Source organism: Camelus bactrianus, chromosome 3 (assembly GCF_048773025.1).
Source record: "Camelus bactrianus isolate YW-2024 breed Bactrian camel chromosome 3, ASM4877302v1, whole genome shotgun sequence".
Taxonomy (NCBI): Eukaryota; Metazoa; Chordata; class Mammalia; order Artiodactyla; family Camelidae; genus Camelus; species Camelus bactrianus.
In genome coordinates this window covers 76,244,786-76,257,461 of record NC_133541.1, presented here as the reverse complement: position 1 = coordinate 76,257,461, position 12,676 = coordinate 76,244,786, and the positions used below count along the sequence as shown (strand labels likewise).

Sequence of the window (12,676 nt, the reverse complement as noted above, 5' to 3'; positions counted from 1 at the left end):
CTTTGTAGCAATAATTTTTTATGATTCTGTATAGGAGTCCTTGCAGACTAGGAAGAAGCCATCATAGAAGCTAACATAAAAGATCACACAACTAGATCAGGTTGCCCTCCACCTCTCAGGAGGGCACATATCCTGCCTAATAGCCCTGCTCACTGTAGTCACTGTGGGAAGTCAAAACCTCCCAAGGTATATATAACCACCCCAACTGGCAACCCTGTATCACTCTCAATATCTCCTAATCAGACCAAGGACACTGTCTATAAAATCCTGTACTGTCAGGAACTGATGCTCTATGATTAGAAACCTCCTTATATTTCTTATCAGGACTTTCCATTTATAGCCCAGTTTTAACAAAAACCTGGCTTGAGCCCACTCCCAACATCCTAATACTGCTAATAAACATAATCTCTCTTCCTAAAAAATGTCAGCTCTTCTAAAGCTTGTCATCCTCCCACATGTGCAATTCATCAGGAAGTCTTTCTGTTCTATAAAAATGTACTGTTCTTTTGATAAAATGGTATATAAGCATTAAGTTCTTACCAACCCTTTTACTGATCTCTAAGTGCTCCCAAATGTAAATGGAACACATATGCTAATAAACTTTTGATTTTCTCTTGTTTAAAAAAAAAAAAAGGAAAAAGAAAAAAGTCTTTCTGATTCTTCCTCCAAAATCTACAAATCCACCCATTTCTCTTCATCTTCACTCTCACCCCTTTGGAAGTTATGATTATCTCTGGCTTGGACTACTGCAGCACCTCCTAATTGGTGACTTTTCTTTTCCTCATGCTCCTTTCCAAATTATTCCCCTTAGAGTAGCAAAAGCCTACAGTGGCTTTACTTTTCATTTAAAGAAAAATCCTACACCTATGTTTTATAACATAAAAATATAAATATTTAATAGTCAAATATAAGTCAAACACAACCCAGGCTGTTTAATATAAACAGTGTTATTTAATATTATTTCTTAGATGCCTCTGAAGAAGTGAATGATTTGAAAGGAAGAGGTTTACCCTTTTTAATAGCAAAAAATAAAAATGAAGCCATTTGAAATTACTATTTCTCATGTAACAGGTTGACAAAATTAAAGAAACAACTGCACACTACAGGTGAGAGTGTGGGGAAACAGGTTCTCCACTGCACTGTTAGTAGAAATGTAAATTACTGAAAAACAATTCGGCAATAGCTATTAAAATTCTAAGAGGGCAAAACTTTATACCCAGAAATTCTACTTCTTGGAATTTATCTCACAAAAAACATTTGCATAACCATTCAGATTATATTAACAAGGACATTTATCATAGTTTTAATAGCCAAAAAAGTTAAGTAAGAAATGAAAGACATGAATAAAATGATATGCAGCCTTTAAAAAAAAGTAAACTAACCAAGTAAAATGATACAGAGAAAACCCAAAATATATAATAAACTAAAAAAAGTCAAACTTCAGAACCACTTATTGAGTACCAAATTATTTCTATAAAGTAAATAAATGTCCTGTGTGGGCATATGTATTAAAAAAAAAAAACTTAATTGCCTGGTAAAAATGTAAATATTAGAATTAATCAAAAACAAAATGATTTCTGTGCCAACTCAAATTCCATTCACAAGTTGCTAAAAACACACATACCTTGTGACCTACCACTACAAACGACAGCATTTCCAAACATAGAGCCTATTAAAATATGAAACACTGTATCATTCCAAATTTAGGACAGATGCTTCCATGAAATTAAACTGCAGCTCTCACATGTAACAGGAAACAATCATTACACTAGAAGCCAAAATTATATCTAAAGTAAAATAATACAGATTAAGATGAGTTATTTTCTAATCATTACTTGATAGTGTGAAAAAATATAAAACAGTATCAATTCAAAGATAGCAGAAAATATTAGCAGCTCCTCCATAAAGTAGTAAAAAAAAAACAAAAAACTCCCTAATTTAAGTTACTCTGGGGAAGTAAAGTCTTAATTAATTTTTTTTAATGCTAGAATATTTCCACAGGAAAAAAATTTATTCCATTCAGGCATATACAACAACAAAAAGGTATGAAACGTGATGTAAAGATCCTACCATACTGCTTATATTTCTATGTATTAGTAATTTATAATTAACAAATTGTAGCAGATACTCAGAAATGATCTGAAGGAAGTAAGAAAACATTGGTCATGATTCCTTTGTACCAGGAACAATGCTAGAAAGAGGAGATAAAATAATTTGTAAAGTAAGGAACTTCTGGTCATGACATTCTAACTGGAATCAAACTCATCTTCCCATTGAAAACTACTGGAAAGCTGAACATAATGCATGAAACTCAGACATGGGACTGAGCAGGAAGCACAGGACTGGAATCCCTGGGTTGAGGAGACAAAGCTGAAGGTCTGGGAAGAGCAAAGCAGCCAGAGTTCATGGGACAGACTACTGGAGATGACAGAGGTACACAGAGAGAAAAGCCTGGAGATGTGCAGCAAACACCACTCTGTCCAGTATTCAGCGGAATACTGATGACTGCATGCCTGAGAGAAAACTACACAAGCTGGGCAAAGAACTAGCTGACAAGATAGAGGGAACAGCACCTGGCGTTCACCCACGGCCAGGAATAGGGCCTGTTCCCACCAGCCACACTGGAAAACTCATCATTCATGGAATGTTGGGTAGAATATTCAAAAGGTTTTGCCATGCCAGTGGGGAGTAATTAGCCCTGGAGTTAGCACTGCTCTAGTCCTGCCTAACAAATCTTAAAATCAAGATCCAAAAAAATCCAAACTCTTTCCAAGTAACTTAACTGTGTCCCCAAACAAACTCAACAACACACGGCAATGTAAACTATCAAAAATGAAACAGGCAGAAAAAAGAATTTTTAAAAAAGAAACAGAGTATCACTGAACTGTAGGACACCTTCTAGAGTTCTAATAAATGTGTAATTAGAAACATCAAAGGAGACAGAGGGGGACAGAGAAAGTATTTGAAGAAATAACAGCTGAAGATATTCAAAATGATGAAAACTAAAACCCCACAGATTCAAGAAATTCAATGAACCCCACCACAAAAAGCATGGGAAAAAAAAAAAAAAAAACCCTACACTATCAGTACCATAGCTGAGTCATACAGCCTTGGGACATTCCAGTATTTTACAATGATAATATAATAATTTCCACAAACTGATTACATCTATGAAACCCATGAATTCTACAATTCATTTTGAAAAGTTTGTGGGTATGTTATTTTTTTCTTACAGCATTTAAAATTTCTTCCCCTGTAAATACAGCAGGAATTGACTGGTCTCCTTTCCTGCATAGTTTATATCACAGTATCCAGAATTCTCTACAGGTAAGTTCTCATCTGGTGGAGACTTTTTAAAAACCAAAGGACTGAGGTTACTTGGTGAGTCAGCAAGAAACGGATCATCTGAGTTAAGTATGTCCTTTAATGTCAGGGGACTTTTGGCTTCTCTATTTAATTAAAGCCTTTCTAACAATGGAAGAGTTGAAACTTTTAAGTCCCTATTATTCAAGTACTATAAATTCTCAGGTTATCAAACACTAACATCATAATCAAAACAAATTGTGAATAAAAATAACATGCAGACAAAAGATTATTAAATATTTTTACATAAAAGAGAATCAAAATAATCCACATAACTGAAGTCAGTATCTGAGTTCTGCAGAGTGGTACCAAGTGTGCTGAGCTGCACCAGCTCAGTCACTGCCCGATCTCAGCGGTAAGAGAGTCATTTCTGGAAACCACATGACCACCAGGTTATTACTACTGCTATTAAAAAAGGAGTAAATCTAAATGTCTAAGCACAGATTCAAAACAAGAAGGAAAATTACATTACCTTTTCTTTCCCAATACTTTCTCTTCCCGCTTTCTAGACTCAGTGCCCCTCAACTGCTTTTGTTCTCCTTGGACTGAGAGGCTACTCTTCTTGTTCTTCTGAGGAACAAAGATAACTGGCCAGAGTCTCACTTTTGTCCTTCAGAAGCAAATCACATAAGCTCAACAGTTTGTCCTACCAAAAGTTAGGGGTTGAAACAAGACCTCCGCAGTCTCTCCCAGCCCCAGGACCCGTGACTGTTCGCTGCTTGGCTACGTCCCTCTCTGCTGTCATCCTCATAAATTCCTTGAGCTTTGTAGCTCGTGTCCACAGAAGATTTCTTTATCGATCCAGCTCGAGTGGATCTTTGTTAATACAGGGATGGCCTATTTGGAAATTTTAAAGAAGACAAATAAATTACAGTCAGGAGATGTTTGCCTACTTCCCTCCAGCTTTTGTGCAATATTCCTGTTCTCCACCCTGCTGCACCCCATTCCCACTCCACACCCATGTCCTAAAGAAGTTGTTCTAGCTGTTATTCCCTATTTTCTGTATCCCCAAAATCTCCTTGATTGGCTCTTTCAGCTCAACATTTCTTTAAAAAACAAAGCCTTTCTTTTCCTAATCCAACGAATTCTTCCAGCTACTGCTCAATCTACTCTTCTTTAAAACTCCTCAAACAGACGTCTAGGGGATAAACCATTAAAAACTCTGCATTTGCTCCCAGAAAGTATGAACCAGGCTGTATACTTAAGATATTCCCTTTCTCTGAAGCTCCACCAAATATATTCTGTTTTCTTCTCTCATATCCTGTGTAACACAGAACCAAGAGGTGGTTTGATGTTCTCCATGACTTCTCCCCAATTCCACCCCTATTAAAGTTAACCTTACTTGCCTAGACCACCCTCTGCTCTTCCTCTTTATCACATACACTCATAAGCTTTCTCTTATTTACCCCTTATATCAACACTCTGAGACACATATCTTCATCTTATAAATGGTGTCAGAGAGAATAATCTGTCCAAGGCCACACAGCTAACAAATGCAAGAGCTCAGACTCAGCCCAAATCTACCTCTTAATGTGTTAGACTGGATACAACCTAAGGGGCTCAGGGGATACAGAAGCATGGGGACCTAAAGACCTCCAGTTCTTGTATCTAAAGATTACTTTGAGAATAACTACCTAAGCTAAACTGATGAGAGCACTTTATAAACTGGTTACATATTACACGAACCTGTACTTAGTACTTTATCATTAAAGTACAAGCTAAGAGGCATGGGGAAAGCTACCTACTCCCTGTAGGCCACCTGCTTTGTAGCATGAGTAGCAGCTAAGGTGAAGAAGCCCTTTGAGGCCAAGATTAGAGAGTACTTGATATGACATACTCTGTTAGAAGAAATGAAGGTGAAAACAGAAGAGGCCTCTCACTCTTTGCGTTTCTAACTAGAATCATAACCAATGCTTCAAATATCCCTAAGCAATAACAATTAAGAAATAAATCACCATCTTCTTATCTAACCAACCCCAGTTCCACACTGGATAATTAGTAACAGCATCACTTTAAGAGAGACAGAGTACACATTTCTCTATGTCCTGGGAAAACAAATGTCTGGTTTAGTACTTTTAAGTTTTAGAAAAATTTTCAGAATGCCAAGTTGTACATTAAATAATATTAATATTATAAAATACTGTTTTTACATGAAATGCATTATTTCAAAAGATTTTCTGAATTCCTAAATGTGATTATTTTATGTTGGCATCTTGTGACCAAAAATAATCCCTAGAAATAAATGCATCCCTTATTTCACAGTAAAAAAGAAGGAATAATGATTCAATTTACAGAAATATTATTCTCCTCTACCTCCCCTCCCAAAAAGAGATCAGTTAAATAAATAGCATATTAAATAGCACAGCAAGTTTCTAAAATAATTAGTATAACTCCTAAAATGTCTATTTTACTCTTAGAAAGCCAATATAGGTAAGGAGTATTGGTTATATTAGAATGAATATACAATATAAAGAAAGTAAACACTGTACTCAACTTTTGAAAAGAGCAAACTACATTTAAGGGAAATTTTTCCATATTTTAGAAAAGCACATCATGCTTTCCACCTCTGAACTAACAGATGTGTGGTAAGGTAAATCAGTATTTCATAAACAGGTAGTAATTGAAGTGTTCTGAGTTCTTATACCAAAAAGTATTTATTCCAGGACATTGAGTCAAAGAACAAACTACTACTAGAGCTATAATTACAGTAAAGCATTGAAAATAATCAACAGAATGACTCAAGCTTGAAAAATACCTAAATACTAGTTGTCATAAATAGCTTTTCTCTGTAGACTGTATCTTCCAACTACTTGCTTTCTTTCTTCTTTCTTGAATATTTTTTAAATACAGCATAAAAATGCATGAAGAAGAATGTGTAGCTTCTGTACCACACAATAATTCAAAATGTTTCTCTGAATCAGTTTTTTATTCAGACTTGGACTATTACAAAATAAGAATGTTTTTTAGAATCTGAGTCCTTATGAGATACAGAAATCCAAAAGACAAGTCATTAAATTTCCCTAAAACTGAGGTTTTCAAAGACTCATTTGTAAGTACAGAGGAAACCTTAGGTAGTTTCCATTCAGAAGAGCCTGTCTTTCTGCATTTTCTCAAAGCTACCTGGGCTGCAGTAAGAATCACCTGAGGGCATTTTAAAACTACCAATTCTTGAATCCCATGACCTGAGATTCTGATTTGATAGGTTTGGGATGGGGCCAGGCATCAGTATCTTAAAGCTTCTGAAGTAATTCTAATGTACAAGTTCTCCTGCAACAAACATTTGTGACCCTAATAATCACTGGATTGTGCAAGATCTCACAACAAAAACCACACAGCATATGGGAAAATGGCATTAGAGGCACAACGCTCAAAAAACTCCTCAAGGAAACATAATAAAAACTTCGTATGATTTTACATGTATTAAATGGTTAAGGCATAAAGTCAGCCCTCCATATCAGCTGGTTCATCTGTGGATTCAACCAACCTCAGATTGAAAATATTCAGAAAAACAATTTTAAAATGTTTATATATTGATTCCGTACCTGGCAACTTTACTATATTTATTGATTATTTCTAATAGTTTTTTGATAGAGTCTTTAGGGCTTTCTACATATAAAATCATGGAATCCACAAATAGTGACAGGTTTCAATCTTCCTTTCCAATTTGAATGCCTTTTATTTCTTTTTCTTGCCTAATCACTGTGGCTAGGACTCCTAGTACTATGTTGAATGAAAGTGTGAGTAGGCATCCTTGTCTTGTTCCTGATCTTAGAGAGGCAACTTTAAATTTTTCAGCTTTGAGTATGATATTAGCTGTGGATTTGTCAATATGTCATTTATTATATTGAGGTATGTTCCTCCATACACATTTTATTGAGAGTTTTTACCACAAATGGGTGCTGAGTCTTGTCAAATTCTTTTTGTTCATCAACTAAGATTATCATATGATTTTTACCCTTCGTTTTGTTAATGTGGTGAATCAAACTGATTGATTTGTGGATGTGAAACCATCCTTGTATCCCTGGAATAAATCACACTTGATCATGGCGTACGATCCTTTCAATGTACAGTTGTCACTCAGTATACAAGGGGGATTGGTTCCAGGACCCATCACAGATACCAAACATGCAGACACCCAAGTCCCATAGTTAGCCCTCCATATTCAAGGTTCTGCACCCTTGGATTCAACCAACCGCATATCATATAGTACTGTATTTACTACTGAAAAAAAATCTGTGTATAAGTGTACCTGTGCAGTTCAAAATCTGTGTTGTTCAAGGGTCAACTGTATTGTTTCTTTGGCTTGCTAATATTTTGTTGAGGATTTCTGCATATTTGTTCATCAGAGATAATACCCTGTAATTTGTATGTGTGTGTGTAGTCCTTGTCTGGTTTTGGGATCCAAATAATGTTGACCTCATAAAATGAGTTAAGAAGCATTCCTTCCTCTTCAATTTTTTGGAAGAGTTTAAGAAGTACAGGTATTAAATCTTTGAATGTTTGGCGGAATTACCCAGTGAAGCTGTCTAGTCCTGGAATTCTGTTTTGGGGAGATTTTTGTTTCAGTCCCCTTCTTACTGATCACTCTATTCAGATTTTCTACTTCTTTGTCATTCAGTATTGGAAGGTTGTAAAGTATCACTAAAGAATTTATCCACTTCTTCTAGGTTGTCCAATTTGTTGGCACTTTCTTTTCACTGCCATTTACTTGGAGTATCTTCTTCCATCCCTTCACTTTTAGCCTATGTTTGTTTTTAGAGCTAAGATGAGTCTCATGGAAGCTGCATATGGTTGGGCCTTATTTTTTAATCCAGCCAGCCACTCTGTGTCTTTTGATTCAATCCATCTACATTTAGGGTAATTATTACTATTTAAGTACTTAGTTCTGCTGTTTTATCTTTTGTTTTCTAGTTGCTCTATAATTCCATCATTCCTTTTTCCTTGTGTTTCTGTCTGCCATTTTAGTTTGGTGGTTTTGCAAGAGTATTTTCTGTTTCCTCTTTTTTGTTTCATGTCTCTGCTCTAGATTTGTTTTATGGTTACCATGAAGTTTGTGTAAAACATCTCATAGATAAAATAGTCCTTTTTGTGCTGACAACATCGCATTTTCATTTGCCTATATGGTTTCATCCTTTTCCACTTCCAATTTTATATTTTATCATCTCAAATTATCCCTTTTATATTGTGAGTTTATTACCAAATGGAAGTAGCTGTAGGTTTTTTTCTTTTACTGCTTTTTTCCCTTCATGTTATAATTAAGTGTTTAAACAACTTATTCTGATATGGAGTTGCAATTTTCTGATTCTGTTTCTATTTATCACCTTATTCATAGTTTTGTGCATGTTGGCCTTTTCATTTCAGGTAGAAGAGCTCCTTTCAACATTTCTTATAAAGCAGATTTAACAGTGATGATCTCCCTCAGCTTTCATTTGTCTTCAAAAGTCTTTATTTCTCCTTCATATCTGAAGGATAACTTTGCTGCACAGAATTTTCTTGGCTGATATTTTTAATATATCAATATTTTGATTATGTCAATCCACTTTCTCCAGGCTGGTAGAGTTTCTGCTGAGAAATCTACTGATGGCCAAATGTGGATTGTTTTATAGGTTACCATCCTTTTTCCCTGGATTCCTTTAAAATTGTGTCTTCATTAGCCACATTATATACTTGAAACTCGTTAAGAGAGTAGATCATAAGTGTTATCACCACACACACAAAAAGGTGAGGGGTGGAGATGTTAACTAACTTCTCTATGGTAACCATTTCACAATACATATGGGTATCAAATCATCTCATCATACAACTTAAATTTAAATATGTTATATGTCAATAATATTTCAATAATACTAGAAAAAATATTTAAATCATTTCTTCACATTTCCTTTGGAGAATTTTAATGTAATGTGTCTTGGAGAAGGTCTTTTTGCATTGAATTAATTAGGAGTTCTCTAAGCTTCATGTATTCATATATCTAGTTCCTTCCCCAGGTTTGGGATGTTCTCAGCTATTATTTCTTTAACTAAATTCTCGGCTCCCTTTTCCCTCTTCTTCTGGGATACCCATTATCCTAATGTTGCCCTTCCCAAAAGAGATGGATAGTTCTCACAGAATTTCTTCTTCTTCTCCTCCTCCTCTTCCTATTCTTCCTCTTATTCTTCTTCTTTTCTTCTTCTCTTCTTCCTTCTTCTCCTCCTCCACCTGCTCCTCCTCCTCCTTCTTTTTTAAATCTTAATGCTCTCTCCTCTTCTACTTATACCATTTCTAGATTTCTATCTTTGAGCTTGTTAATTCTCTCTTCCATATGGTCTGCTCTATTTCCAAAGCTTTCTAGTGAGTTCTCCATCTTATTTATTGATTTAACTCCAGAATTTCTGTTTTGTTATTATATAGAGTTTCAATCTTTTTGGTAAAGTATTCCTTTTGCTCATTAATTTTATTCCTGAGCTCATACAATTGCCTTTCTGAGTTTTCTTGTACATCGCTGAGTTTCTTCATGACAGCTATTTTGAATTCTATCAGATTGCAATATTCCATGACTTCAAGTTTATTTTCTGGAGAATAGTCATTTTCCTTTTACAATTCTGTGTTACCATGGTTCTTCATAGTGCTTAATGAATTGCTACTCTGCCAGCAAATCTGAAGAAGAGAATAGCTTTCTTCTTCATATAAAGCTTAAAAAAAAACAACCAAAAAAACTCTTGATTCTAAGGATTCAGTAAGTTAATAGAGTCGCTCTTTTATTTCCCAGTAGATGGCACTACAGCACAAATTCCTGGTTTGTCTTACCTGAGCTCTGGTTGTATTTGAGAGCTGGCACTTTACACCTTCCACTGCCTCTATCAGAGGTGTCACCCGGTACCCTAGATGTCACTGCTTGTGCCTCCAGGGTCACTGGTGCCTTAATGCTGCTGGTATCAGCAGTGTCACCCACTGAGGCACCAGGATGTCAGGTGCTTCTGTGTTTTCAGTTTTCAGTCTCCTGAATGGCAGGCTCTGCTGCCACAGGTGGAGGGAAAGGGTGTATGGCAGCCAGGGCCTCATGTGTCTCTGCTGTGGCCAGAATTGTAGGGTACACAGGCTCTGCCACTGGGTGGGGGACATAGGGGAGGAGTTGGAGTGGTTGGCACATCTGCAGCTGGAGGGATGTGGTTGCAGGCTCCACTGCCACTGCTGTTGAGTTCCAGGTGGCTGTGGGTACCTGTGCAGCCATGAATCTGGTGTGTAAGCTGCCTCCCCTGGTGCTACGAGGTTCTCTGAGTCTGCAGGCTCAAGGGTATGAGATCACATGCACTGCCTTCACTGTTCCCCATCTCCCGCCTCTATCTGTTTCAATATACCCACCTTTAGATGTAATGATGTGCAGAATTCTCCAGCCTTCTAGTGTTTAGGAAATAGGCTCCTTTGTTGAGTTATGGATGCTTTACTGGTTGCAGATTAAAGGAGAGAGACAAAGGGATCATCTCATGCTGCCATGATAATTTTTAACTGGATTTTTTTTTGCTTTTGAGTTATATGAGTTCCTTGTATTTTTGATATTATATCAAAAAAACAGTTTGCTAATTTTTCTCCTATTCTGTAGGTTGCCTATTCATTTTGCTGAGGGTTTTGTTTTTGTTTTTGTCTTTTTGCTGTACAGAAGCTTTTTATTAATGCTTTTGTTGCTTATACATTTTCGCTTTTGTTGCTTGAGCTTTTTGGTGTCATATCCAAAAAACTGTTGCCAAGACCAATGTCAAGAAATTTTTTCCCTATATTTTCTTCTAGTAGCTTTGCAGTTTTGGGTTTTACATTTAAGTTTACAATCCATTTTCAGTTAATTTTTGTGAGTGGTGTAAGATAGGGGTCCAATTTTAAATATCCTTTTACATGGGCACATTCAGTTTTCCTAACATCCAATATTAGACTATTCTTGGCTCCCTTGCCAAACTTTAGTTGACCACATCTACGTGGGTTTATTTCTGGACTCTCAATTCTGTTCCACTGGTCTATGTATCTGTTTTTATGTCAGTACCATACTGTATTGATTACTATAGCTTTATAATAAATTTTGAAATCAGGAATTGTGATGCATCCAGCTTTGTCTACTTTCTCAGAATTACTCTGGCTATTCCAGGTCTTCGTAGTTCCATGTGTATTTAACATTTTTTTTTCTATTTCTGTGAAAAATGCCATTAGAATTTTGATAGGAATTGCACTGAATCTATAGATGGCTTTGGATAGTAAGGGTATTTTAACAATATTAAGTCTTCCATTTCATTAGCACAGAATACCTTTCCATTTATTTGTATCTCCTTCAGTTTCTTTCATCAATATCTTATACAATTTTCAGTGTATTGATATTTCCCTTTCCGGTAAACTTTATTCCTAAGTATTTTAATGTTACTTGATGAATTGTATATGGGATTGTTATCTTTATTTCTTTTTCAGATAGTTCATTGTTAATGTATAGAAACCCAATGATTTTTGAACATTGATTTTCTATCCTGCAACTTTACTGAATTCATCTATTAGTTTCATTAGTCTCTTGGTGGCATCTTCAGTATTTTCTATATATAATAACACATCCTCCACAGACAGAGACAATTTTTTGCTGCTTCTTTCCCATCTGGATGTCTTTTATTTCTGACAAGTGTAATTGTAGATGTGTAAAAAAACACAAGATAAAATTCACCTTTAGCATAGAGCAAAACAAGCCTTCAAACTAAAATAGCCATTAACATATGAAAAGGTATTTAATTTCATTCATAATTAGTGAAGTATAAGTTAAAAGCCATAGTAGGTATCATTTCTTAACTATCAGATTAACAATAATACTCTGTTGCCCAGATTAAGTGACAATTGGTAGTTTCACATATTCCTGTTGGATACACAAAATGATACAGGGCTATAAAGGAAATTTATATTTATTTATATTGGCAATATATAGCAAAAACATTTACACTTTGACCAAGAAACTCCATTTCCAGGAACTTACTCTAAGGATACTCATAAGGATACAAAAACATATCTGTAACAAAGTTACTCATTACAGCATTACTTGTGATTGCAATATACTCTGAGACATAATATTCCAACATAGTAACTTGGCTGAATATCTAAATATTCTTTCTGCTAAAAGGAACCAAAAATCCCTTAGGGAAAGACTTTAATGAAGGACTGGAAAAGGGAAGATTCAAAAGATGAGCCTGGAGTATTTTATTAAGTCAGGAAATAAGAAGTATTCGAAGAATGACAGGGAAAGAGTTCGGGTAACTAAAAGCAAATATGGCTACCTAGGCTTCTATCTCCCAATATCTCTTCCAAATGCAACACA

The 12,676-nt window shown here is 35.6% G+C and overlaps 1 protein-coding gene across 11 annotated transcripts in view; it reads right to left on the bottom strand.

Moving 5' to 3' along the window:
• FER (FER tyrosine kinase) overlaps positions 1-12,676 on the bottom strand; it is a 364,680-nt gene that overhangs the window by 307,873 nt on the left and 44,131 nt on the right. Inside the window, exon 2 of one of the 11 annotated variants that reach the window (XM_010971469.3) lies at positions 3,836-4,200. The exons of the other annotated variants lie outside the window; for them this stretch is intronic. The gene's annotated coding sequence lies outside the window, so the exon portion shown is untranslated. The remainder of the gene's footprint in view (positions 1-3,835; positions 4,201-12,676) is intronic. 11 annotated transcript variants of the gene reach the window in all.